This window comes from Neofelis nebulosa, chromosome 12 (genome assembly GCF_028018385.1).
Source record: "Neofelis nebulosa isolate mNeoNeb1 chromosome 12, mNeoNeb1.pri, whole genome shotgun sequence".
In the NCBI taxonomy this organism is placed as follows: Eukaryota; Metazoa; Chordata; class Mammalia; order Carnivora; family Felidae; genus Neofelis; species Neofelis nebulosa.
The window spans coordinates 13,857,846-13,884,254 of NC_080793.1; the positions used below are offsets into that span (position 1 = coordinate 13,857,846).

Here is a 26,409-nt window from a genome sequence, read left to right on the forward strand (position 1 = left end):
AGGCCTTCCTAATCATTAGGTCCTACCTACCCATTGCACTGCACCTCCCCTTCATACTAGCAGCCAGCCTCGGGCTGGCCTTTTCTACTCGGCCCCAGGCATGCCCTGCCCTTCCTCCAAGCTCCACCTTGGCTCCCGGGGCTCTCCTCCCCTCCAGCCCCTACTTCCCATTCTCATTCAACTTTCCAGACCTAGCTTAATTGCCCCCACCTCTGGAAAGCCTTTCCCAGGGTCCCCAGGCACAGGAAGTACAAAATCTCCCCCTCCCTCTTCCGGAATTCCTGACCTGTCTCCTGCCCGTGCTCCACTGGGTCCTGCTGTGTGCCCTGGCAGGCCCCCTCCTTGGGGTCCATTCAGCTCTGGTTTTCCAAGTCCTGGGACTCAAATAAATGGGTGATGAACATGTACACCCTGCAGGCCAGTCTTCTCTCGAAAGCTCAGAGCCCAGATGTGGCATCACCTTTTAGAGCTAAAGACGTCTCACCAACTGGGCTAGGCTCTCTGGAGAACTCTGGAACCCTCCTCCCTGAAGGAGCTTCCCCTTTCCCGGTGTGCAAGAGCCAGCCCCAAGATTGTCAAGGAACACTTCCACACAATGCTTATACATCCCCTTTGGGAGAGACGTGTTCACAACCCAGGAGGGAGGACCTTTCTTGTGGCCACTGCTCTCTTCTCTCCAGAGCCCATACAGATGATGGAGGCCCTTTCTGACCGGCCCAGAACTGGCTCAGCTAGAGGAGGGTGCTGATGTCACCCACTGCCTGAGGATGAGTCTGTGGGACAAAGGTGGGCACGGGACTGGAGACAGATGCCCTGCAGGAGAATCGGCCCCAGGGACTGGCTGTTCATGGTCAAGAGCTGCTGAAGAGACAACTGCCCTATTTTGCCAAAGGTGAAAAACAAACTTGGTAATAGACTAAGGGCCGCCTCTGGATAGCAGCTGCAATGCACACCAGCTGTTAATTTATGCGAGCACATCTATGCTTATGTGGTTTTACCATCACCGACAAACAAATGTGTCCTGGCACCTGCTATGTGCCAGGCCCGGTGCTAGGCTCTTTACATACGTTATCTCGATTAATCCTCCAGAGAGCCATAAGCCGTGGGTAGCCACAGCGACATTTTACGAAAATGAGGCTGAAACACAGACAGGTTGGAAGAGCTGTCCAAGGTTACACAGCTTGTTAGTAGTGGGAGCTGGGATTCCAGGCCGCTCACTAATCTGGTCCCCCACCCCCTGTCTTTCTGGTCTAAGATGCCAGCGCTCACCATTCCAGAGCCTTGGTTCTCGGTCCCTCTCTCTGTGCTCCCTACTCACCTGGTTTTGCATGGGGGGGGGGGGGCGGGGAGGGGAGGTTAATGTATAGTGTCAGCCCACAGCCACTCCCTCCCTCCTCTCCACCTGCTCACACACCTCCCATTAGGCCAGCCGGGCTCCCCACCTTCGCCACCTCCTCCCCCATTACAATCCCATCTGCCAAGTCCCCGACCGGTGCCTTGTGGTGATGACTTCAGCTGGCAGAGAATCCTGGAAACTTTTCCTCCCCAGTGATGTTGACACATGTTCACTCAAAAAATGCAATGTTCCCATCAAAGTATTTGGGGCGGGGGAGTTAATTCCCACCCATGTGAAGCCCCCTTGGGAAAACAGAAAGTAAATTTACTCGAACTTGCAATAAGACACAGTCAGCATTTCTTTCTTGGTTGTCACAGTGCCAAGTGCTGGGCAACACTCAGCATGGGGTTCCAGGGACTGAATGCTACCAAGGGGCAAGGGGGAGGGGTGGCTACAGTTTATGAGACTGGCTGCTAGACCCCTATCATGCAGTACTCTGGGGTCGACCGGTGGCCAGGTCCCCTCATCCCTAAGCCCTGCCCCCAAAGGCCCACGTTCCATTCACAGTGCTCCATCAACCAGGGCCTAGCTTCCGCATCTCTCACTAGGTCACTCACTGCCTAGTCCCCAAGTCCTGTCCCCACCCCATGACAGCAGGGCCCTGCCCTCGTGGCCATCACCCCATCACGTCTACACCAGTCCCAATGCCCGCGTTCACAGACCGGCCCTCCAGTTTCACCAAATCCCTAAAAGGTCAAGGAATTCAACCCTCCCTGAACTGTCCCCTTACCTACCGCGTACCCCTGGGACCAGCAACACTCCCAGTTTCCAACACCAGGCACTGTGACCTGGGTGTCTTCCTGGGGGGCAGCGGTGGCTGGCTAGGTACTAATTCATCCCAGCCCGGCCACTGGGCAACTAGAGGTACTGCCCTGTGAGGCCAGAGCAGGCTGAACTTGGGAAAGAGCCAGCACTCTGCCACAGAGAAGATGGACACAAGGAGAGGCCTGTAGACTGACCACGCCCTGCCCACAATTCTCCACGTAAGGAGACAGCACTTCTGCAACAAGATGGCACCCATAGCCCATGCCAGGGTTCCCGGAGCGCCGGTCTTAGATGTTCCCGGCTCCGAGAGGGTGCACAGAAGCATCTGATTTGATTTCCACCCAATGTTTTCCAAGAGTCTATTACACGTATCTTTGTACAGAGTTGCCAGAGTCTGACGCTCCTAGCCTCTCTCCCAGGACACGTGTCAAAGCGAGGCATCACTGTCCCACTTTACAGATGAGAAAACAGGCCCGCCAGTCCAAGATCACACAGCTAGAACGTGTGTGACATCGGTATACGAGCAAGTGAACAAGACATGCCATCTCTGCCCCCAGGAAGCTGGCAGTCCAGCACAGGAGGGACAGAGACAGACACCAGCGCGACCAGCGCCAAATGAAAGCACACTCAGCCTGCAGGCCCAGAGGCAGCTGTGAGAGCATCGGATGCAGGGCCTGGCCCGACAGGGGACCTGTCTACAATGGCTGCGGGAACAGCACCTCCAGTTCGGGCGCAGGGAATCAGGAAAGGTTTCACGGAGAGGGTGTCCCAGCCCATCCACCTTCTGAGATTCGGGTCTCCTACCAAGCCCTGTGCCCGGCACACGGCACAAGGGAATAAGCGTGGCCAGGTTAACTGTCCACGTACCAGGTCGCGTTCCCGGTATGACAGCCCGGCCCCGGGAGGCGTGTCGGGTACCCACGCTGACCTAGGGATGAGGGGACGGATGTGCACAGCAGTCGAGCTCTCCGCTCCAAACCACGCCAGTAGTCAGGTCCCGGCAGACCCGACTCCAAGGCCCTTCTCTCCCACAAGGAGCTAATTTCTGCGGGGCTTCGTTTCCTTGTCCGTAGACACTCCGCTGTCAGGAGCACCTGTACTGCGGCTGGGTGCTGGACATTACACGCCCCGCGCCTGCGGCCTGGGCCCGGGAGGTGGTGCCCGCGCGCCCCAGCCCCTGCTCCGGCAGCCTGTTGGGTGAATGGGGTGTTCCTCTTCCCGAGCCACGCGTGCTGGGGGGTGGCCACCGACACGGAGTTATAATTGGTGAGCCTAGCGGCACACAGCCCAGCAACACACCCGGCGGGTGATGGCGTTGCGGGGGAAATAGCTGAGCACAGCAAATACAGCCGTTGACCCAATTCAGTTCCGTTCGGTCTTCGAGAAAATAATTGAGTTTAAATGAATAGGTTTCCCGTGTCCCCTCTGGCCTCAGGAAGGGTGGAAAGGGAGAAGGGGAGACAGGAACAGTTCCCCAGGCTCACTGTTGGTTATTTTTGAGTCATTAGGCCCGTGAAAGGTTCCTTTCTTTCCACGGTGGCCAGCGGGGCTCAAACATGTCTGGTGGGCAGTGAGGCAGAGTGAAAACTATGCCAGGTGGGCGGCGAGGACAAAGTGCAAGGCTTGGCCTTACCAACACCAGCTTTGTGGAGGGGCCCAGCGGTCCCCTTGGGCCCCAGGCTCAGTCTGTAGAAAGGGAACGATACCCCCATGCCCCCGGACACATACCTCCCAGGGTCACTGGGAAGTGCTCAGGCAGGCTAAGCCAACTTGAAGGTCTCGCAGGGACTAAACGAGTCTGGGGTGATTTGCAGTGGCCGGTTCCCTGCCCTTCAGGAGTACAAGCCCAATGCCACCACACCTGTTCATTCGGGAAAAGCCAGAAATCCAGATTTCTCAGGACAATGTTTCATGGGTGTCGAATGACTTATTGGTAACCCATTCTTAAAAAGACACCAAAACACCTTTGCACCCTCTCAGACCCAGTGAAACCTGCCTGTGGGCTATGTGTGGCCACGAGCCACCTGTGTGCCACCTCCGATTTAATGACAACTAGCGTACAGCAATTTATGATGTGCTTGGTGCCCTCCTGTTTGTTGCCTTATAATTTTCTTTGGCTGTGAGGCCAAGCCCAGCACTGCTAGAGTGGGAGAGGCAAGAGACACCCTCCCCTCAAGGTGGGACTCTTGAGACCCCAGGGAAGGATGAGGAGGGGCTGCTCCCCCCTCTGCTATGGGAAGGTGGGTGGATGGGCTGGGACTGGTTTCATCCTAGAAATGAGGGGCCCTGGTCTCACCTCCTTTGCTGCCCTCGATTCCCCGTTAGGGTCTCAGCTTCCTCTTCAGCCAAAAGGGAGTTTCTTTCTCTTTTATGTTTATTTTTGAGAGAGAGACAGAGAGAGACAGAGAGAGACAGACCAGGGGAGGGGCAGAGAGAGGGAGACACAGAATCCGAAGCAGGCTCCAGGCTCTGAGCTCTCAGCACAGAGCCCGATGTGGGGCTCGAATCCACAAACTGCGAGATCATGACCTGAGCTGAAGTCAGACGCTTCACTGATGGAGCCACCCGGGAGCCCCAGAAGAAAGTTTCTGAGAGGACCAAATAAGAAAGGGAAAGCTGCGAGAGAAAAAGTGAGCATGTGTGTCCAGTCTCCGCAGAGAAGCAGTGCCGCACGCAGAGTGGAAAGAGTGAATCAGCAAGACCTCGGGTCATTTCGCCAACTGCCAGCTCTTGGCTGTGTGGCCCTAGGGAAGTTACCTAACCCCTCTGTACCTCGGTCTCTTCCTCCGTACACCGGAGGTAAGACGCTTTGGCACACAAGGCTGTTGTGACGATGAGAGGACATGATCACTGTCAAATGACTGGTAAGATGCCTGGCACACAGCAAGGGATCAAAAAATGATAGGCATTATTATTATTGTTATTGTTATCTTCGGTGAAAAGCATGCCAGAGAATTCCGAGTGATTACAATAATGTAGCACAACCAGGCAAACTTGTTGTTAACAGATGAGGCCACCTATAATTAGCACAATCATTACGTATGCAAATGGAGCAGCTTAGATGCTGGAAAAGGGTGTTCTTTGAAGTGTGTTTAAATAACCCCTCTCCTCTGGCTGCCTGCCCTCCCCAAATCTTGTTTACACTATTAATTTCATTAGCAAACATTTTCTTCATAAAGCAAGACGGATTTCCAAACCAGTATATATATATTCAAATCGAGGAGGTTTTAAACCATTTGAACCCCTGCCCATCTGACCTGGGGGCTCTCCCCGGAGGGAGAATTGTTTGCAGCGGGGGGGGGGGGGGGGGGGGGTGGGGGGGGGGGTGGGGGGGGGGGGGAGCGCCTCAGTCAGATGCAGGCCAGGGGGGCTGCCAGTTACTGCCTCCCAGCCTCTTCCCTGCTTCCCCTGCCCCCCCACCCCCACCCCAGCAAGTCAGGCCAGAGAGCTCCACCAGTGAGCATGCAGAGCTGGGAGAGGAGAGGGGGTATTGGAGGGGTGTTCCTGGTGCGGAGCAGGAGCCGCATTGGAGGAGAGGTATTCAGCAGCTTTAATATGACTGGTGAGTTCCTGGGAGCCAGGGCATGTGGTATCAGGCATACCATAATACCCCTTTACAACCAAAAAAGCCAAGTCTCAAAGAAATTTGAGGAAGGACTTTGTCCAAAGACACATAAATAGTAAGTTGTAGAACTAGTCTCAACTTGGTTTGGCCTACTACCTCTGGAGTCTGCTCTTCTGGCTTTGCGCTCAAAGTGCACTTAGCACAGGTCCCTACCTGGAGAGGACAGAGTCAGTTAAGAATCCGAAATTGATCCCAGAGCCTTTGAACTGGGAGGGATCATCAGAGAATGACCTGAGTTTTGAGCTGAAGATACCGAGGCTCAGAGAGGTGTCGTCTGTCCCACTGGCAGAAAGCAGAACCTGGGACCCAGGGCCGCTTGCCCTAGGCTTCCTGCTTTTGCGTTCAGATCTTTAAACACAAGACAATTCAACAATCTTCCTCCCCATTAATAGCTGGGTCAGTGTCTTAACCATCCCTGTATCCCCTGGGCCCAACAAGACCCAAGCAGACCAAAGATGCTCAGGAAATGTGTGCTAAACAGTCTTCTTACCAAAAGAGACAATGCTTAACAGCTGGAACAGTGAGGCCAAGCAAAGGAGATGAGCGGTGGCTCAGGGACAAGGGCTACGGCATCCATCCTCTGTGGGAGAGTGACACAGAAAGCCGGACAACTTGGCCACCCTCAGCCTGGGAAAGGCCCCCCTTCAAAGCTTGTGTCCGCTGAAGCCTGCTCCAGGGGCAGGCGGTGAGCTGCCTGGAGAAATGAAGAGAAGTCCTAACAGGTATGTCAGCCCCTCCCTGCCCCGGCTGGCTCCGACCCCCATCAATCTTCTCCTCACTCCCTCCTTGGCCCCAGAAATTGAGTCTGGGAGAGAGGGAGCTACTTGCCTGAGGCCGGCAGTGGTAGAGCCCGGGACCCAGACTTCTTTGCTCCTTCAACCAGGCCCTCTTGTCACCCCTCCCCACGTGCCACATCTGGCCCTAGGAAACCTAAGGGGGCCTTGATAAGGATAGCGAAGATAATCACCCTCACCCTTGCCCCTACCCCCATGGCCACCTCTGCCAGCAGCTAAGGCAGACTGGGCCCCTCCTGTGTGTGGATGCTCTGCTGGGCCCCTCCCCCCTTTAAAGACAAATAATCCTCACAAATATCCTGGAAGTAGGTACAATTATCGTCCGCATTAACAGACACGGAACACTATAGATCAAACAGGGCAGGCAACCTGCTCGAGGCCGCACGGCAGTGAAGTGGGGCAGTGAGACTCGATGCCAGGCAGTCCGACCTACAGCAGAGGCTTGAGCGATTAATGGCTCCGCTCCGAGGTGGGGCCCAGGGAACCCCCAGATAGGGAGCTGGTGGGGCGGCATGAGTGTTCTGGCACCACAGCCTGTAGGGGTCATTCCCTTACCTCCAGGCATAAACATAGGGTAAGGATGTGCTTTCTGGGACTGAAGCCCTGGGGACTTCCAGAGCTGCTCAGGTCCGGCCAAAAGATTTTCCAGGGATCACCCTAAATCCTGACTTCCCGCCATTTCCAGTTCCCAGTCCACCAGTATTCCAGGGGTGGGGACTGGAGTTCCAGGCGGTGTGGGGGAGGGGAGGATACAGGGGAAACAAGTGCGAGCTCCTCCCTCTCTTCCTCCTCCTCCTCCCACACAGCCAGGGAGCTGTGAATCTGACCAAGCCCCAGCCCCTCCGAAAATCCTTCCAGCTACAGGATCAAGTCCACACCCTGCCTGCCTTCCCACCGTCTTCCACTCAAACCCCTGCTACTGCCCAGCCCAACACACGGCGGCCCGCGACACCCAGACGCCAGGCCCCCCAGCAAGCCCTTCCCTTACCCTCTGCAGGGAGATCTTCCACTAGCCTTCACCTTCCCCCCGTGGCGCAAACAACTCTGTGGAGCCTTCTGTGAGCCCCAGTGGGGTCCCCAGTCCCTTCTCTGTCCCACGCAGCCCCTCTAATACAGGGTCTGCCTCCTCCAACCAGTAGGAACCCTGGAGGGCAGAGCCTGGGTGTGACTGTGCACAACACAGTGCGTGTGCTGGCCTGGCCAGCTGGAATTTACTGCACTGGGCTCCCCAGGGTCAATGAGGCCGGATCTGAGGGTGACCAGTGGAAGGAGGGTCTCTTGGAGGCTGACCTGACCATAAGCCACCAACCCAGATCGGGTTAGGGCCTGCCGACTGGCTGGCTCTCCTAACCTGGCTCATCAGGGGAGTATGGGCAGTGCAGGCCCAATCTTTCCATGGATGCCTGACAATGGTGTCGAGAATCACAGGAGATGAAGTCACTGCTCCCAGAAATAGGCTGATTGAGAAGACGTGACAACAACGCAAACAGCAAGGCTGGAGTCTCTCTCCTTCTCTCACCATGTGTTTCTCTGCCCTGGGAAGCTGGGCCAGGCCTGAGCTCCTCTGGGAGACGAAGCGTGCCAGGAACTGGTGCCAAAGCAAGGAGCCTCTGGGAGCCCTGGTGCCCAGGGCTGCTCTCTTCAGAGACTACCTTGTAGAGGCTTCCTGTCCTGGCCCTTGGTGAGGTGCCCGACCTGCCCTCTGGCCCTCTCAGGCTTCCTCTCACCAGTTTTCCTCACTCCCTCTTGCGCCCCACCCCTCATCTCTTCTTGGGGTACAGTCTCACCCACGGTTCTTGGTCCCTCACATTCTTGTCCTCTCCTAGAGGGCAGGCCTGCCTAGATTCCGGGGAGATGGGAGCTTCCACTGGCTAAGACAGGACTCTGGGCTACAGACACCTGGCTCAAATCCTGGCTTTGTCATGTTGCAGTGGTGTGACCACAAGCTAGTCAATTCTTCTCTCTGAGCTTACCTTCCTTGTCTGGAAAAGCACACAGCAATGTGCCTACCTCATGGGGTAAGAGTACATGAAATACGTTGATCTGTCCATTCACCAACCTTGTGGCAGGAGGCCCTGTTCCAGGGATTGCAGACACATAGGGAATAAGACATCAACTTCCTGCTCCCCTGGGGCTTACAGTCTAGTGTGGGAGAAGTACACAAATATACATATCTGCGTGATAATATCAGGCGAACTCTAGCTAGGAAGAAACACGCGGTAGGGTCCAGGCTAGAGGGGGAGAAGGAGGCTGCTTGACCTCATGGCTGGGTGAAGTGAGGGAGCAGGTCACAGACATCTAGGGAGTGACTGAAGATGCAGAGATCCTGGGCTGGGGCGCTTAAGGCTTAGGGGGCAGGGCAGGAGCTGCCCCCGCAGGGACAACAGGAAGGAGCCTGGAGTCCAGCCGGAAGGGCTGGGCCACACTGGGGGGACCACACTCAAGGGGACCAAAGCCTGCAGTAGACACTGGCCTAGGTGTGGGCTGCAGGGTCCTGGCACAAAGTGAGGCCTCACTTCACTCTTCTTGTCCCTATCCCCCTGTCACCAGCAACACCCCCATCACCTTGACACTGGTGCCTAAGCCCAAAGGCTGTCAGGAAGACCTCCACACCTCATCTTACAGATGACCAGGTGCCCAGTGCCCTGCTCAATATCCCTGGAGCAGTGACAGGCAGGGCCAGCACTTGGCCCAGCATGGGCCTTCTGGCCTAAGCCGACAGGTCTTCTCCATGTGACCTGCCCTTCCCCCACCCAGGGCATCGCTGGGGGAAACAGGAGACTCCGCACCAAACAACACCTCACAGACTCCCCAGGTTCTCACTTGTTGAGAGAGAGGTACTCAGAGAGGTCCATCAAATGATGGACCAGGACTGAGAAAAGCTCTTTCAGATCTTAGGTTATTCCACCTCCTCCAGAAGCTTCCCCGAGCCCAGGCAAACATTCCTCCCTGGGCCTGGCTATACCCCAGCCCCCAAAAGTCCTTTAGGGGCTACCCTCCTGGTAGAGGCTCTGGAGCCCCACCTGGGCCCAGAGGAAGCAGCTAAGTGACAGACCCCAGCTAGACATGGTCTCAGTAAGGCTGCATACATCTCTCCCATCCCAGGCTGGGAGCTCCTCCAGAGCAGGCGGGGACTGCAGCTGACTCCTGTCCCTGTCCCCAGGGCTGGGCACAGGTGAGCAAAACCAGGAATGACTTGATCCTGAGGGTCCCCTGGGGAGTCCTGTCTGCATGAAAACCCTGTGACGGCCATGCAGCCCGTCTCTTTCCCTCTCTCACAGTCTGAGTTTGGGGCTCCCACTATGGCACCGCCTAAAAAGCCACCCCACCCCCAGAGGTGTGGGGCTGGAGGATGTGAATGCGGGGACAGGGGGGACAGGTCCTGGGGTGAACGCCCCCTCCTGCCCAAGGGTTCTGGGCCAGAACAGCCAGCTTTCCCCTCCTCCCCTCTCCTTCCAAGGAGGATTACACTAGACGACATGTTCTCAAGCACCTAGACACAGACAGTATTTATTTGCCACAAAAAACTCTGCAGAAGAAACCCCTGCCAACAGTCAGTAGTGGTTTTTGTGGGGTGGGGAGGTTCTATGGTAATAGTGGTATAGACGGAGAAATGTCACTTTTTGCTTTACACCCCCCCCCCCCCCGTATGGCTGGAATTTGGTACTCTGTACTTATATTTTTAATTACCTTTATGCTAAAAAGAAGACTTAAAAGTAAAGTCAAATTAAGTAAATGAGAGGGCATTTGGTGAGGAATTTGGCAAGCACGGACACCTGTTCCTCCCAGAAGGTGCCTCCTTGCATTTTGTCTCTTCTGCCTGGGCCCCACCCAGGCCAGCTGCAGCCAGCCGCCCCTCATGCTGAGGAAAGAGCGAGAGCAGGAGAAGGGGCTGGGAAAGCAGCCAGCAGCCCCTGGCCTCGGACACAGGCATCTAGGGATCACAGAGTCACCTCACCTCTTTCCCGATGGCCCCACCCCTCTTTGCTTCCCACAGATGCTGGGGCTGGACCCTGCCACTGTCCCTGGGTTGTTGGTCTATTCCATCAGATCCCGGCCACATCAAGCCCCTGGGCTTCAGTCACCTGTTTCTCTGGCCCAAGATCCTGCACACAGCAGGCAGGGCTCAACGAAAGTTTGCTGGACAAATTGCCAGGACAACCTGAAGGACCCTTGAGGCAGGTGATCATTCAGAAAGAAATTAAAATATGGATTATGGAGGGAGTGGCAGCCAGGGCAGAGAAACAGAAAAGTTATGCCTGCTGGCCTGAACAGGAAGACACCCAGACAGGCTTTGGCCCGAGCAGTTCAAACCCTTTGAAGAATGCAGGACCCCTGCAGCGGTGGGGGGGAAGAGTGAGCCCCCTTCTGAGGGTTTAGAACTTCCTGTTCCTGAAGGAGCTACAGCCAGCAGGAGAGCGAATGTAAAGGGCAGGGGTAGGTCATATGCACACAGCGACATGCAGACAGATGGACTGCCCACCCAAAGCTGTGGAGTTACACCTTTGCTAAAGATCTGGATCCCATGTGTCCCGGGGCTCTTAAATACCTATGACCTTTCCTCCCCAAGCTCCTCCCTGACCCGGTGCCGGGCAGAAGCACCTGGCTAGGGACGGGGGACACGGCTGCAGCAGGCTCAGGGTGGCCAGGGTCAGGCCTGCCACTTATCTGCTGCTCCAGGGAGCATGTCACATGAACTAGGATTAGTCCCTCCCAAGGCAGGCATGGCTTCCACCGTCAGGTGTGATGCTACCCATCCTGCCACCCTAGACCCCTCTGCTCTGGTCCCAGATCGTCCTGCCAACAGTCGTGCAGATTCACACAGCCACACCCCTGCCCAGGTGGCCCCTTCTCCAGGAGGCCCTCCCTCCTCCCCTCTGCTCACCTGGGTTCTATCCAACACTAAGATAAAGGTCTCTAACTAAAGAGTATGGGATGTATTTGGTCAACATTCATGTTTTGTTAGCCCACATAGCGTCTGACATTTTTAAGTTTTGAATCAATTGCCAACATGTAAAGATGTGAAATTTTAAAATGTCACCCAAAACGCTCTAGATTTCTGGCTTCTCTTATAAATCCAAAGACCCGGTGACATGGTGCAGAGGCTGCGGTCCCCCCTTAGCAGGGCACACACTCCCCAGGTTGTCACAGTGCCCCTGCATCTGCGGATGGTCTCAGCCAGTGGTTCCTGTCCCGGCTGGCAGGACAGAGTCAGGACCCACAGCACATCTCTCCAGGGACTCGCTTTGCACCTGGCACACAGGAGGGGGGCACACAGGCTTATCGTTTGTGGAATAATGAACAAAGACACAATGCCTCACTGTGCCCAGGATTTCCTGGGCACGCTTCCTTGAAAGACCCCAAGCACTCCTGGGGTCCCCCTTCCCACAGCTGGGCACACATGGAATGGGGCACGGGGGTCAGTCAGCCTTGGGGGCTGTGTCCAGATTCTCCCACCAGTAAGCTGCGTCTTCTAGAGCCCAGTCAAAACAGAGCCGTGATCCTGGCATCTCCCCGCCTTCCGTAAAAGCGGCAGGATTCCAGGCCAGCCCACGGACACTGATCCCCAGGACTTCTGTTAACCTGAAAAGGAGAAATCCGGCAGCAAGAACTGACAAAGCCAAGGCTTCCTCAATGCCCGCCTGCAGGCGGCCTGCCCTCCTTTGAAGCCTGCAGCCAACTCTTCCCTTTTTCCGGGTTTCCAAGGTCAGAGTCACATTGGCAGGAAGGGTTCTCTTTGTTCTCCTGCCTCTGACTTACCCCAAACACAGTCACTGTCCCCGACAGCCAGGTCCTCAGCAGTGGCAGAGGGGCCCCTGTTCCTGCTGGGGTGGAGCAGTGAGATCGGGAGGGGCCCTGCTCCTGGGATCCGGAGTCTCCCGGGGGCCTGCCTCCCCTGCCGGTCGGGAGCACCATCTCTGGCCCACGGTGCCAGTGCTCAGTTGAGGCTGGCAGCAGAGAAAAGGCTGCCGTCCCCCAGAGTCGGGGGAGTGGGCTCTGCCTGGCTCCACCCCTCACTGGCTGCTGCTGTGACCTCAGGCTACTTGACTCCTCTCTGAGCTTCAGTTTCCTCATTTGGAAAATGGGGAAATGAATACCTGACCCAAGACAATGGACCTCCTAATAGGACCCAGAGGAGCTTTGTGAATCATGAAGTGCCAGGCCGAAGTAATTATTCCAGCGCCTGGTACAGAGCCCGGCATGCAGTAGGTGCTCAATCTATCTGTCATTCATAGCGTGAGAGTTTTTTGGGCCCCTGTGCTAGGCCAGGCTGCGTGCAAGGTGCCAGAGGCCCAGAATGCACAGGAGGTCTGCCCTTCAATGGGGCACACAGACAACTGTCAGACCCTGAGAACTGCCAGGAAAGAAGGATCAGCATGCTGGGAGGCCTACAGGGGTGTCCTGGGCTCCCCAACGAGGCGGTGAGGGACCAGGTCTTACAAGAGCCCCATCTCTTGGCTTGTGGGCAGCAAAGGCCAGAGTTGGGGCTGCCCCACTACAGGCTGTCTGGCCCTCGACTCACTTCCCAACAGGCCTAGTTTAAAGAAGAGTTGCCAGGCTCATTTAGCAACCAAATTCTCTGAAGGTGCCCACTGTGCATGTGCACATCTGTCCACCGTGTGTGCTGGGCAACTAATAGTGACACGACATCTCTGCGGACCAGACCCTGTGCCACACCTTTTACGTACACTCTCCCAGTGGCTCCCACACCTGGGTGGGGAGTAGTTAAAATAACAGACTCGTGGGCCCCGCCCCTAGAGAGGTGGTGCTGCCCCCATCCCCGGCAGGCAGCCGGCACCGGAGCCTGGAGAGTCAAGACGCCCCCGGTTCCCATGTCGGCTCTGCCCCTTACTGGCCTGTGAAAGCTGGGTCCAGTCACCAAACCTCTGGACACTGGGTCTCCCCAGCTCGCAGGTCGCAGTGAGCATTTAAGAGACAAAGCACCTCGCACATAGCAGGCGTTCATCCTCGCACCGATCCTCTCCATCCTCCACTTAACTCAACCCCGTACACACAGATCCGGGCCCAGCCCCTGCCCAGCCCACCTCTCCGTCTCTGAATCTCCTTACCTTCCACTCCCTAAGCTCCCAGCCCTTTCTCACCTGCCAGAGCAGCCTCACACCTCAAGAGGACAGGAAGGTTCTAACATCTGACCCCTGGGCAGGTGCTCATGGGCTCCCTCTGCCTAACCACCCTTCTCCCCCCTTTGCTAACTGACGAGCTGCTCCTCTTTCAAACCTCAATGCCTGTCACTTCTGTGAAGCGTTCCCAGATTCCTTCTAAGCAGGCCCAACTCCTGCTGGCCCCAAAGTGGAGAAGAGTGGAGAGAAGTTATGTGGGGCCACCAACTCCTTGTGACCCTGGGGTTGCTCTTTCCCCACTCTCGGCCTCAGCTTCCCTATCTGTGACAGGACCGCTGACTTCTCATTCTAAAGCCCTATGAATAAGCTGGTCACGTACTCTATTGGAGGGGGGCAGCTCCAAGTTCACCCCAAGGTTCTGGAGGATTGTAAAGGAGATAGACTCTGCCTCGTTCTATTCAGAAGGGCAGGACAAGGACAGTTCAAGAGACCCAAGCCAGCACCCTCGGGAGGCCCCACTTGCAGAGTATACCCAATAACAACAAAGCACAGAAATCAGGCACCATAAATGCAGAGCAAAGTGAAATCTGCCTGAACCTGGGGCGGGGAATGAGGGCAGGCCTCAAGCAGAAGAAGCTAGGCCTTAGACAGACGGGTAGGATGGAAGTAGGAAGAGCAGGGGAAGAGAAGGCGGCCTTCCAAATAGGGGAGCAGCACGGTCACGGCTGACACATCTCGAGTGTTACCGCGCATATCTCAAGGTGCTCTGCTAAGCACTTAGCTACAAATCGCATTTATTCCTCTTGACATCCCTTTGAGACAGATATCGCCCTTATCCCCATTTTACAGAGTTAAGCAAGTTCCCTGAAGTCAGAGTTGATGAGAGGGGAGCTGGGATTTGAATCCAGGCATCCACCTGCGGAGTAAGTCTGTCTGCACGAGTAACATGAATAAACAGGGGCCACTGGGGCAGGGAGGCTCCGGGGAGTGCAGGTGCAGCCAGGATGACAGGCTAGGGACTCCCAAGAGACTTGTTAAGACCTGGAGCTGGGGTTTTGTTTCCTTGCAGCCCGGTCTCGAACGGCACCCAACCAAGGCCGACAATGTCAATGAAATCTCGAAGGTGACCCCCACCCATGCCCGGCAGCGTGCAAGCCCACAGGCAGAGTCCAAGGACCCCAGTCCTGCACTTCCTCTGCACCATCTGCCTAAAGGATGCGAGAAGAGAGCCTCTGCTGCTGCTAATGAGTGAGTGAGCGTGAGGAGCAGGGGAGGGCGCGGGCGAGTACAGCCAGTCAGCAGCCAGGGCTGTCAGCGGCCACACGACAGGCTGGCGCGGAGCTGTTGCCAGGGCAGCCCGGAGATTCTGCCTTCACAGGCAGAGTGATTTAGAACCCGTAGGTCTCTTCTGGGCCACCAGCTTGGCCAGCCGGGGGCTCCCCATCGAGTGCCCGGCCCTTCCAAAACCTCAGCATAACATGTCAGGGGCCCCCGTCGGGGGCCACCAGCATGAAAGGCCATCAAGACAGAGAGAATGGGCAGACATCACACGTCGGAAACAAGTCCCTTGTCACAACACAACCCAAACAAGGACCCTGGCTGGGGGCTTGAAGCTCCTGGGCCAGGAGTTCCAACAACCCAAGTTCATGTTGTAGGAGGCCCAGCATGACCAGTGGCGGTGCCTGGCCCCTCTGCTGGGGAGCAGGCAGCCCGCGGGTCTGGAGGGAGGCAGGACAAGGAAACGGGGTGGAGGAGGGAGAGCTGAGAGGAGAACGGAATGAGGGAGGCAGGACCCCGACTGGAGTCCCTCTCGGGCCTCCCTCCATGGCCAGTATGTAGCTGCCACCCGGCGGCCAGAATAACTCCAGGTGGGGGGTAACCGTGCCTGGGAAGGGAACGTGATGTTCAATGCCGAATGCCCAGGCACCGGATAGCACGTCGCCCCTAGTGAAACACATTAAGGTAAATGGCTGACAGCCAGATAAATATGTGTGTGAAACTTCGGTGAATCTACCCAAAGGCAGGTTTGCAGACCCGTAATCAGGACCCCGGCGTGGTCGGGGGTGGCTGCAGGAAGCCTATCAACTAGCTTTCTGTACAACCACGCCACAAAGGATGCCGTATTTCCTCTCGCTTAGAAATGTGTTTCCACTAGTGCAACGAGCGGCTTCAAGCGTGACTGGATAAAAAGAGCACAGGGCATCGCCGTCCTGTCTGTATCTGCCCTAACACTCAGGAAGGCTCAGCAAGCCAACCCTTCGCACGTGGCTGCTTGGACTCCAGAATTCTTTTGCTCCTGAGTCCCACCACTCAATGGAAAACGCTGGCCCCCCAGAGCCAATGAGGACGTCCCTGCCATGGGAACACTGTGGCCTCACCTGGGAGTGGATCTACGGCGCAAGGTGCTTCTCCAGGGCGGAAGGACAAAGCTGGGGGCTGCCGGGCTTACCAGAGGCGGTGGCGCTGTCTTTCTGAGGGCCTGTGCACAGGGCAAGGTGCTGCATAAGACTCGCCTTCGATGAAACTCCCTTCCTGATCGTAGCTGGAGCCAAAGGACGTGGAGTCCCACCACTCCTAATGATTAGAGGCTACAGAGATTTACCTCAGGAACCTGACAACAGCTAAGCGGCCACCTTGACTTACGAGGGAGAGAAGCAGGAACGACCAAGCGGAAATGTGTGGTGACCAATTGCCAGGCTTGCTGCTCAGCAGCCCAGGTTGCCCAGGATGGTCAAAGACCATGGTGGGAGCCATGGAACCAAGCTCAGGGGACAGTCCATTGTCCGCCTGCAAACGACAGAAAATCTGAAAACAAGCAGGAACCCAGCGTGCCCAAGGGGGCAGGAATTAAGGGATGTTAGACTGGAATCCATCCATGGCCCGGGTAGAAGAAAAAGTGTGTGGGACAAGGCTTCATCAGGCTCCTTCAATTTCACATCTGCCTGGGCTCAGTTTAGCCCGAGTCTGCCACCATGGAAGAACAGGGACTGCCTATAGGGAGATTCAAGATTTGGTACCCAGACTCAGAGCTGTTCAGGGACTCTGAAACACCACCATGAGTAGGTCTGGCCTGCCTGGTTTTCTGAGAAAGGGACTGGCTCCCCGAGAGGGAAGTCGGACCTCAGTGCACCAATTCTGGGATGCCACTCATAACTCCCTGTAGCAGCACACCGGGGTGCTGGATCCACACAGGGCTGGATCCCCTCCATACCCTCAGGGCAGCCTTGGACCCATCTGGAACCCCACAGGAGGTGTCCTGCTGTTTATCTGAAGAACTAAGCAGAATTCTTTTGGAAGTGGAAACTGAGCAGGACAAAGGGCCCTCAGCTGGGGCTCTTCACCCAGACCAAATAAACACTCCAAATAAACACTCGGCGTCTGCCAGGGGGGCTGTGGTTTATATTTGGAGAGGGGCAGGGAAGAGTCCATCCAATCTGAGTTTGGACTGAAAGTGGGCTTTCAGCCAACAGCAGTAGCCAAGCACCAGAAGCCGAGTTCCTGCCTCCTCTGGGGCTCAGCTGCCCACCTTGCTCTGCCCTACCCTAGTGTTCCTAGGGGTGCGGTGAGGCCTGGTCCCCCAAGCTGGAGCACCCAGTGGTACGTGCAGCCCTAAGGTTCCTCTGCAGCCTGATAACCTGGCACTGCACCCCGACCGTCCCTCAGAGGCACGAGACCATACCAGAGAGAGGAGAATACACAGCTACTAGCTAGAGGTCTCAATACTTCAGCAGGTCTCGGAATCATGCTGGGGCTTAGTTTCCTTAGCTCACTCCTCTCTTCCTTGGGGAGGCTGTCCTAACCACCTCCACCAGATCAAACCTCCTAGTTCCAGGCTCTCACCGCCCTCAGGACACACGCCCCAGCTGCAATTACATCTTTACCTGTGGGGCAGTTTCTTGCGGCCCGGCTCCTCCACCACGGGAGGGGCGCTCAGCACCGCATCCCTGGGCACCGCCTAGAATGCAGCGTAACTGAACACGATCCCCTCGCCTTGGGGCCAGGCCGTCGGAGCTCCCTGTCCCACCACAAACTCCAGACTTGACGCCCCGTAATTCCTGATTCCAACCCCTACAATACTGAAATCAGTGCCCTGCCCTAAAAGGACCCTCTTGGACCATCTACCACCTCGGGAGCCTCACCACGCTAATAGCTGCTTCTTGAGACTCAGCCTCGCACGGCTCTCCAGATTTCTCATAGTAACACCTTCTCGGAGTTTCGGAAGCAAACCAAAGTCATTTGCCAACTATTTTCTCCCATTAATCTCACAATGCATTTGCTATTTTCCCTCCATAATGACTCATTTAGCAGCAACAGAACAATTAGGCAGACCAGAGAATATTGATTTTCTAAGTGGGAGAAACGTCCACACAAACATCTTTCCATGCCTGTCTCACGCTGTCTCCTGCTACACGATGGGGTGGACGGACCCCAGGAAGGCTAGGCCGCTGCAGCTGGCAGGGCGCTGGGGTCTCACACAGAAGCTCAAAAGCATGGCGTGCGCAAGTGTGAGTGTGTGTACGCACAAGAGACGATAAAATTATGTGACGTACGTGATCCCGTGTGACCTCAGAACCCTAGGAGGCAGGCACCATTATCACATCCATTTTAAAGATGAGGGGACCGGGTTTCAGAGATCAGGTGACTTTTCCTAATCACACAGGGAGACAGGGAGCCAGATCCACGCCTGGGTCCGTGTGCCAGCAGAGCAAAATTCAGTTCGTCGGGGTGTCCTTGTGGTGGCTTGCTCTCTATGGGAACAAGGTGGATGTGCCACTAGGGGCAATGTGGTCCCTTTCACAGTATGACCCAAGGAGACTCCCGAGACATAAAACAGTTGGCCTAGGTCCTGGAATCACACTTCGGCCTCGGTCAGCCTCTAAGCCGAGTGGCTATAAACAGGTTCACCCCAGGCTGCCCCTAGCCAGCCACCAGGCCTGGGCCGTGGCTCTCAGAAAGACCTGCCTTCCTCCACCCGTCAACCAGCACCACTAGCCCAGGACAAGGGCCTACCCAGCTCCTGGGACACTTCTAATATCCCCACCCCGTCAAAAGGGAAGGCGGAAGAGAAGAGCCAGGAATGGTCTAAGGAGTGGGACACCTGGTAGTTTAATGCCCATATCGGCATCTGGCTCCAAACACAGGCCCCACAGCTAGGATGCTATAAAACACTTCTCACTCCCAGAAACTCACTCCGACCAAGCTAGCAGGGGGGCTATGAGAGGAACAGGTCCCCAGGGTCCCAAGGACCAATGCCAACCAACATACTGACCTTCATATGGAGCAAATGGTTTCCTTGTGGCCACAGGAAAAAACCAAAGGTCCAGCTAGCAGATGTGGCTTTAAATGCACACTTTATCAACATCTAGGTGTCTTGGGGTAAGATAATCACCCTCTGAGTCTCAGTTTCCTTGTCTGTAAAATGGGATGATCCCTCCCACCTCTCTAGCTGGTACGGGGGCCGAATGCTAATGCTAAAGTGCCACATAAATGCTAGCTAAGGAAGCTCAAAGGGGTAGGTTTCCAAGAGTTGGCACGGCCAGCAGTGGCATGGGCGTCTCCCCATGACTGCACGTGTGCAAACAGACCCTGGAACAGTCTGTGTCGATGGGGAGCAGACATCCTACATGCCCTGTTGTACGCTCAGCATGTTAAAGGCTCCCAGGACTAGAGCACTAAAGAAACCTGCTGGCTCTGGTTTACCAGATGTTTCCCTGGCCTGTCTGAACTATGGGATCCCCTTGTCCCTTAATGAGTTAAGCACCCACCAACATCTACGAGAATGTGGTGTTCTGTGGAAACCAGTTTGAGAAACACTCCTGCAGAAGATTTGGACAATGATTAGAGGAGGCTGGGAAGAGACCAAGGCCTTTCAAGGACACCCTTGGCTTGGAGAAACTATAGGACCTTCCCCAATGTCAACTACAGTTCAGGAGCAGACCCAGCCCTCAACCTCCCTTTCTAGCACGCCAGGGAGGCAAGACCACATCTGTGGAGGGAAAATTCATTTCTGTTAAACTATATAAAAACGGACTTAACCTCAAATACAAGTCACTCTCAAACTCCTCCTGACTTTAACAAGCCCAGAAACTTGGAGGGGCCGATGACGAAAAAAGACCTCATGCAGAAATGCCTCACTGTCCCCTGCTCCTGCCTTCAAATTCACCACCACGGCCCTTACCCTCTGGGTCAGTAGTGGTTCCTCCAGCCTACCTGGAAAGAGAGCTAAGTCTCTACAACAGTTGATCATGTTTCAGAGAAGAGTTTGTGGGACCACAGAAAGCAAGAGAATACAGAATTCCAAATCGTCTGTGTGCTTGAGATCCTGTTTGTGGATCCTGGAAGAAAGGAGCAGATGCATTACCAGCCCCGCCCATTGTGATGCTACAGGCATCACGAGGAACCACCCCCCACCCCCCCAACCACCACACACACAACCCCATACCCTCTCCTCTCTCTAGGGGGACTCCATGCCAGGAAAAGCCAAGGAGTCCGGGAACCATTGGCTCCCTGGAAGAACTCCGGCAAACCCATCCATGGCGAACCCATCCATAACGGTGCAGTCTTTGCTCCCAGCAAGGACAGAGCTTTATTAATTATTCAGGGGACGGTGCAATTATGCAAATCAGTGGGCAGCCTCTGCCCGGCTGCTGCCTTCTGCAGGAGTCCAGAGGGGGATGGGGACGCCCAGAGCCCAAGCTGCTGGGTACAAGAAAGGAGCCGTCCATCCTGCAAAAGAGGAAATAAATTCCCCATACCCCAGGCCCACAGAAAACTCTGACCAGAACCAGGCCCATCCTACACATAGGAGTGTTGGTAGCTGCTCTGAGGAATGATTTTGAAAACCCGGAGATGATTTTTTTCCAAAAAACAAACCCCATGCCACCTGCTGGGCTAGCAATGCCATCGTTCAAAGCTTACTCCTATCGTTCCTAAAGGCCTGGAATACTTCCAAAGGTCCCTCTTAAGAGCATGCTTCTGAGGAGAGGTAACATCTCAAATTAGCATTTACCCAAGAAAGTTTGGCGGAACACTACTTCTCTGCACATGCCCCTGGGGTGGGGGGTGGGGAAAGGAAGCTCCGGATTAATGGAGGTGAAATGGATTTCTTTATAGGACCTCTATGGGCCTTCAGTGTCCTGGATCAAAGCGTCCTCCAGAGCCAGGATGTCCACAACCACTGAAGAGGACAATACCTAGTCTCACCTCCAGGAACTGAGTCTGAGAACCTCTGGCCAGACTGCTCACTAATACCCCCACCAGCGCCATCACCCCTGGATTCTGAAACCCCTTAGAGTAGGTTCTCATCATTCGTATCAACAGCCACCATCTGAAGCGCAGACCTCACGTCCTAGGACACCTGGATAAGACCACCTCAGGCAGGCCGCCTGGGGCTCCTGGCAGAACTCCTGGCAGGGCACCGTCACTGCCCGCATCAACCTCCGGCCGTCTCCCTGAGGCCTGGCGGCTGTGCCCAGCACCTTCTCAGGTCCGCACAGGCCTCGTCCGTCAGGAGCGTGGCCCCATCGGCACCAGACTCCCCCCCCCCACCCCCACCCCCGCCAGAGGTCCAGAACAAAGGCTGGGCTGGGGAGGCCCTGCCCACCTTCCACCATCACTCTGCTTCCCCTTCGCCCTCCTGGGCAATGATGAAATTCACCTCCATGTGCTGACCCAGGGTGGAATAGGAAGTGCTGTGCAAGGCCAGTTAGCCTGCCCATGACCTCTTCCACCTGCCCGGCCTCACCCAGCATTACAAATCAATAGATGTGGATGCAGCCACAGCTCATCGGCTCTGCCAAGAGGAAGAGAAATATGGGAGCCCAGAACCCTGAGAGGCCCACGGAACTAGACACGTATCATCACTGATTAAGTACAAATGCAGGGGACAGTCACCAAGCCGGCCATACCCTCACATTCTGGAGACCCTCCCTGCCAACTGAGGCCAGGAGGAAGGCCTGCCTCCATGCCACCACCACCTCAGACTTCAGCACCCATTTCAGCCTCCTGCAGAGCCCCTGGTGGCCCTGAGATACTCCTGCAGCCCCCACGGGTGGCTGTCATGTTCTCTCAGGTGGGAGACAATAAAACAATCCAGAAAGATCTAGGTGCAAATCCGATCTCTGCCATCGCTTGCTGTCTCACTCAGGACAAGTGGCTTTTACCTGTCAGAGCCTCAGTTTCCTCATCTGTAAAATAGGGAGAAGGGCAATACTGGGCAGTAGTTCAGAGCACGGACTTGGGCGCCAGACTACTTGGGTTCAGGTCCTGGCTCTGCTATTCTAGCCACGCGACTGCTGTTTCCTGGCTGTAAACGTGGGATGACCATAGTGTGCGGCACATGGGCTGCGTGAGGGAAGTGCTGAGCCTGGCCCACAGGACGTGCCCATTGTATCAGCTGCTGAACTAGAGAGGGCCCAGGCTTTGAGTCCAAAGAAAGCTAGATTCTAAATCCATCATGAGGGTAATCCCCGATAAGTGATTTTACCCCTCTGAGGCCAGTTTTGTCACCCATAAAACGGGAGGAGGATAAAACGAGGGTAGTCAAGAGGATTAGAGATGACATACACACAACACACAATGCCTGGCATGAGGCAAGACGCTTCGTAAATGGCAGGTAGTTGACCGGTGATGTTACTGACTGGGTATGTAGTCTGTAAAACGGAGCGTTATAAGCAGAGAGCATGCAGAATAGTGGTTGATGGCGGGCCCTTATACAGACTGCCTGGGTTTGAATCCCAGCTCTGCCACTTACGAGCTACATGACGTCGGCAAACTACTCAGTCTCTTTGCACCTCAATTTTCCTCTCCGTAAAATGGGGACAGTAATAGCTCCTCTCCTTCCCCGTGCCGTTGTAAGGATGAGATGAGAAAATGCAGGGAAAGGCACCAGGTAAGGAGGCTGGCCCATCGTGAGTGACCACGCAGGGCAGCACAGCACCAAGAGAAGCTTGCCAGGAGGAGAGCAAGAGTGAAAGGCACGTCGTCGCACCCGGCTTCCACGGCTCCGTCTACGACACCTGCAGGGGCCTCAGGACCTTAAGGCAGTGCCGCAAAGCCTGGGAAGGACGACACTCTACCCTACGCTAGCTGCACTGAGACATTAGCTTTTGTTTTTGCTTTGTTGAGATGGGGAACGTGAGGCTCAGGGAGAAGCAGTGGGTGGAGCTGGGCCTTGGACCAGATGACTGACTCAGACACACATACCATTGACCTCCTCAGCTCCTGGCAGCGCAGGAGATGGGGCTTTACGGCAGTCCTGGGTTCAAATTCTGGCTCCGTGCCCCACAGGCCCCCTGGCCTCCCGCCCCCATCCTTCTCCCACAACCTCCAGCAGGTGCCTGGTTTCCTGGGTCAGGAGTGCAGCCCACCCCACCAGGCCTGGACTCTGCATGGACAGCCGTCGCGTCCCTGAGCCTCTAGGCTGTGCTCAAAGACTTCCACTCCCAGGTGGGGACCAAAGATAGGTCCAGCCCCGAAAGGTTGCCTCATCCTGTTCCATGGGCTTTGACTCTGTGGACTTGGGCCTGGACTGCATCACTGCCACTCGCTTGATCCTGGTAAGTGGCTACACCTCTCTGAACCTCAGATTCCCCACTTGTAACTGAAGAGCTGGCAAGACGAATAGGCCTTGGTGGCACAGGTGGGCCAAGCGCTGGGCCCAGAGTTAGAAGACACGTTCTAACTCCAGCTCTGCCCCTTCACCTCTCTGAGCCTCGCCCACCTGTAAAATGCAGATCAGTCATACATGTCCTGACTGCTGCAAGCACCCTGTGAAGACGGGGGGCACTGGTGTGAGAGAGCTTTTGACAGAGGGGAGCCCTGTGCAAGCACAAGAGGGAACTACTGGCACTCCTCTAGGAGGGGAAGGCTTATTTCAGAAAGTATCACAAGCTTAAAAAGAAAGGGCGTGGCATGACAGTGGGGGGATGGTAGGCATGAATCAGGGAACGGCTTGCCAGGGCATGAGGTCCCCCAACGTGTGATTCTGGGCCAGTCATGTTCCGCTCTTGGAGTTTCTATTTCTATATCTATGAAATGGCAAACAAAAACCCTCTCACTACAAGGAATCAATAAGAAGATAGCCTGGGCAGTGTCTAGGCAAGTCGCTGGCACACAGCTGGGGCACAATTCCTGCCCCTCTGCAAAAGAAACCAACTTTGGGCAGTGGTTCTCAAACACTCCGCCAGAGTCTAATTCTGAAAGGTTTGGGACAGGGCCCAAGAATCTGCATTTTATCAGGGGTCCCAGACAATTCCTCTTCATTTGGGTCCTCCCCAGGGTGGGTCCAGCTCAGGGGCCAAGCCCCCAGCTTCTAAGACACAAGCAGGGTTTCGATCAGAGCTCATTCTGGGGCTGAGTTCCCTGATGAAATCTGGGGAAGCTGCAAAAGAAGGAAGGAGGCAGGCAGGGGAATAAGGAGTAGAGGGGTGGGGCTGTGAACAATCTGTTAATCAATCTCCTCCCTAGCCAGAAACAATAATTGAGGCTCATACATCCTCCACGTGCTAACAGTCTGCAGCTGCAATATAAAGCTTTGATTACAAATGTCAAAAAGACAGGGCATGAAATTAACTTCCCCTTAGTCGGTGGGCACAGGGAGCCGCTGCACTAATTCACTGCCCTTGGTATGAAAACTCCCCACGACAACGTCGCATCAAATTAGGGCCTGTGCTGCTGGGGTGGCATCTATATCTTTGCCCAATGTGCTCTTTTCAATTAAGCTAGGCCTGCAAACAAGGGCCTTGAGGGTGTGGGAAAGGTCAGGGCAACAGGCAGGTGACAGTGCAGGGTTAACTGGGAGGTGGCCAGAGCCAGCGAGGACAGGAGCCAGAGAAGAGCCCCTCAGCTCCCTGACGGGGACTGCCCACCAGAAAAGGGAGGAGGGGGAGTCATCATGACAAGGAATGACTAACCTCACAAGGCATCTGATGCAGAGAAATGTGAAACCCACCTATCTCGGCCAATTCCTGTCCTACGAGCTCTGCTTGAGAGATGGAAAGACAGGCTGAGGGGGCTCCAGTGGCTTTTCTGAGGCTGATCACACTGAGTTAGCAATGGAGCCAGGCCTGGGAGCCAAGTTCCCATAACTCCTGCACTCTGTCCGCTCCAGGCTGGCCCCTGGCAGCCAAGGTACAAGGGGGCGGAGGAGGCAAAGCCGTGCTCAGGCTGCCTTTGGGAGAACCTTTACAGGGCAGGGCTTTGAGGCTGCCCTCTGGCCCCTCCCCTCTTAGACAACCGAAGCTTATACAATATTCACTGGACAGACACACAGCACCCGGGGAGATTTTTTCCCAAAAAACATAACCCCATGCCATCCTGCCTCCCTCTCCTTCCTCTGGTCTACTCAGAGGGGACCTCTGGTGCACAACTGGTGGCTTTCCAAATGCCAGGAGAAGTTCTTATGTGTGCATGCCCAGGTGTGGCATGTGGGGTGGCCTACAGACAAGACACGGCAGGCAGCCAAGGCTGTGCCCTGTGGTATGTGCGAGACACTGTGCGTCCACCCACAAGCTCACACCCACACATACCCACAGAGGACAGAGATTCCCTCTGCCTCAGGAGGGGAAGCTAACACAGGCCACCCTTCCCGGCACTCCCAGCTGGGAGGGGGATCTCCCACATCCTTTCCTCCACAATAATCTCCTCTGAGCTTTCAGCTGGTCCTGGGAGGTAGGTGGGTGGGCTGGATCACAGGGGACTCCCCCCACCCGCACCGGTGAGCGGCGGAGGGGGGGGCAGAGAGAGAGGAGGCAGCTGGCCCAGGGAGAGACTGGGCCCTGTAGGAAGATGCCTCAGGCTCTTAGGCTCTTGGAAGGGGTGGGGGTGGAGGGCTGCAGGGAGCAGCCCAAAGGCCCCGGAGAAGTAGGGAAGAGGTTACTCTTCAAGGCAGACTGGCCAGTGAGCATCCCTCCCATGGCTCAGGCCTGGGCAATGTTACCTGGCTGTGCAGAGGTTTCAGAGGGCTGGGGCTTGGGGTGGCTGGCCCTGCACAGCTACTCACAACACCCCACCCCCAGGCCGGGAATGAGGCCCAGGCCACTCCTCACAGATGGACGGCCTGATGGCCAGAAGACCATCTCTTCATACAGGGGCACCCCTTCACTCACCCGCAGCCAGTCCCCACAGTGGGGTGGGCTGGCAGGTCACAGCAGGGAAAAGGCAAAGTGTGCCCTTCTACCTGGGAAGGAGTCACCAAAGCCAGCCAGGGGCACTGAATGTTTTCCTTCTTGCCTTTCCAGTCTCCCTATGATCTCCAGCTCTCTTCCGTGGCCTTCTAAAATAGCCATTAATTAAAGCCTGGTAATTAACTTTCTGGTTCAAGTAGTATTTTGCAAAGGAATTCTATTAAAGAGTCAATCTGCATATCCTCAGACGTGGGGGCCTGGAAATGGGCAGGGTTACTTGTGGAGAATGAGAATGCCACAGGCCCCCATGGCACCCCAGGCCTGGACTCTGCTGGCACCTAAAGGCACAAGGAGATTAAGGGGACAGCTGTCCTGCAGCCAGGTATATGCTGAGCCCCGAGGCTCTCTCCAAGCAGTTGGGCAGTTGGTTCACAAAAGTGACCAGGTCACTGGCCACACACCCAGACAGAAACTGCACACAGATTTGCACACGTGAGAGCTCAAACATACAACACACTATACACACAGCGTGGCAAGGTGTATACAAACTCACGTGCACACAGCGGTAGACATGCACACGTAAGAAAACGGACAGCAACGATAGCAGTCAATGCTCAGTGAG

At 55.6% G+C, this 26,409-nt stretch overlaps 1 protein-coding gene across 10 annotated transcripts in view; it reads right to left on the minus strand.

Annotated features, from left to right (window-relative positions):
- Nucleotides 1-26,409, minus strand: part of DAB2IP (DAB2 interacting protein) — a 188,226-nt gene that overhangs the window by 48,696 nt on the left and 113,121 nt on the right. Inside the window, exon 1 of one of the 10 annotated variants that reach the window (XM_058694288.1) lies at nucleotides 19,873-19,969. The exons of the other annotated variants lie outside the window; for them this stretch is intronic. The gene's annotated coding sequence lies outside the window, so the exon portion shown is untranslated. Of the gene's footprint in view, nucleotides 1-19,872; nucleotides 19,970-26,409 lie in introns of those variants that run through there. 10 annotated transcript variants of the gene reach the window in all.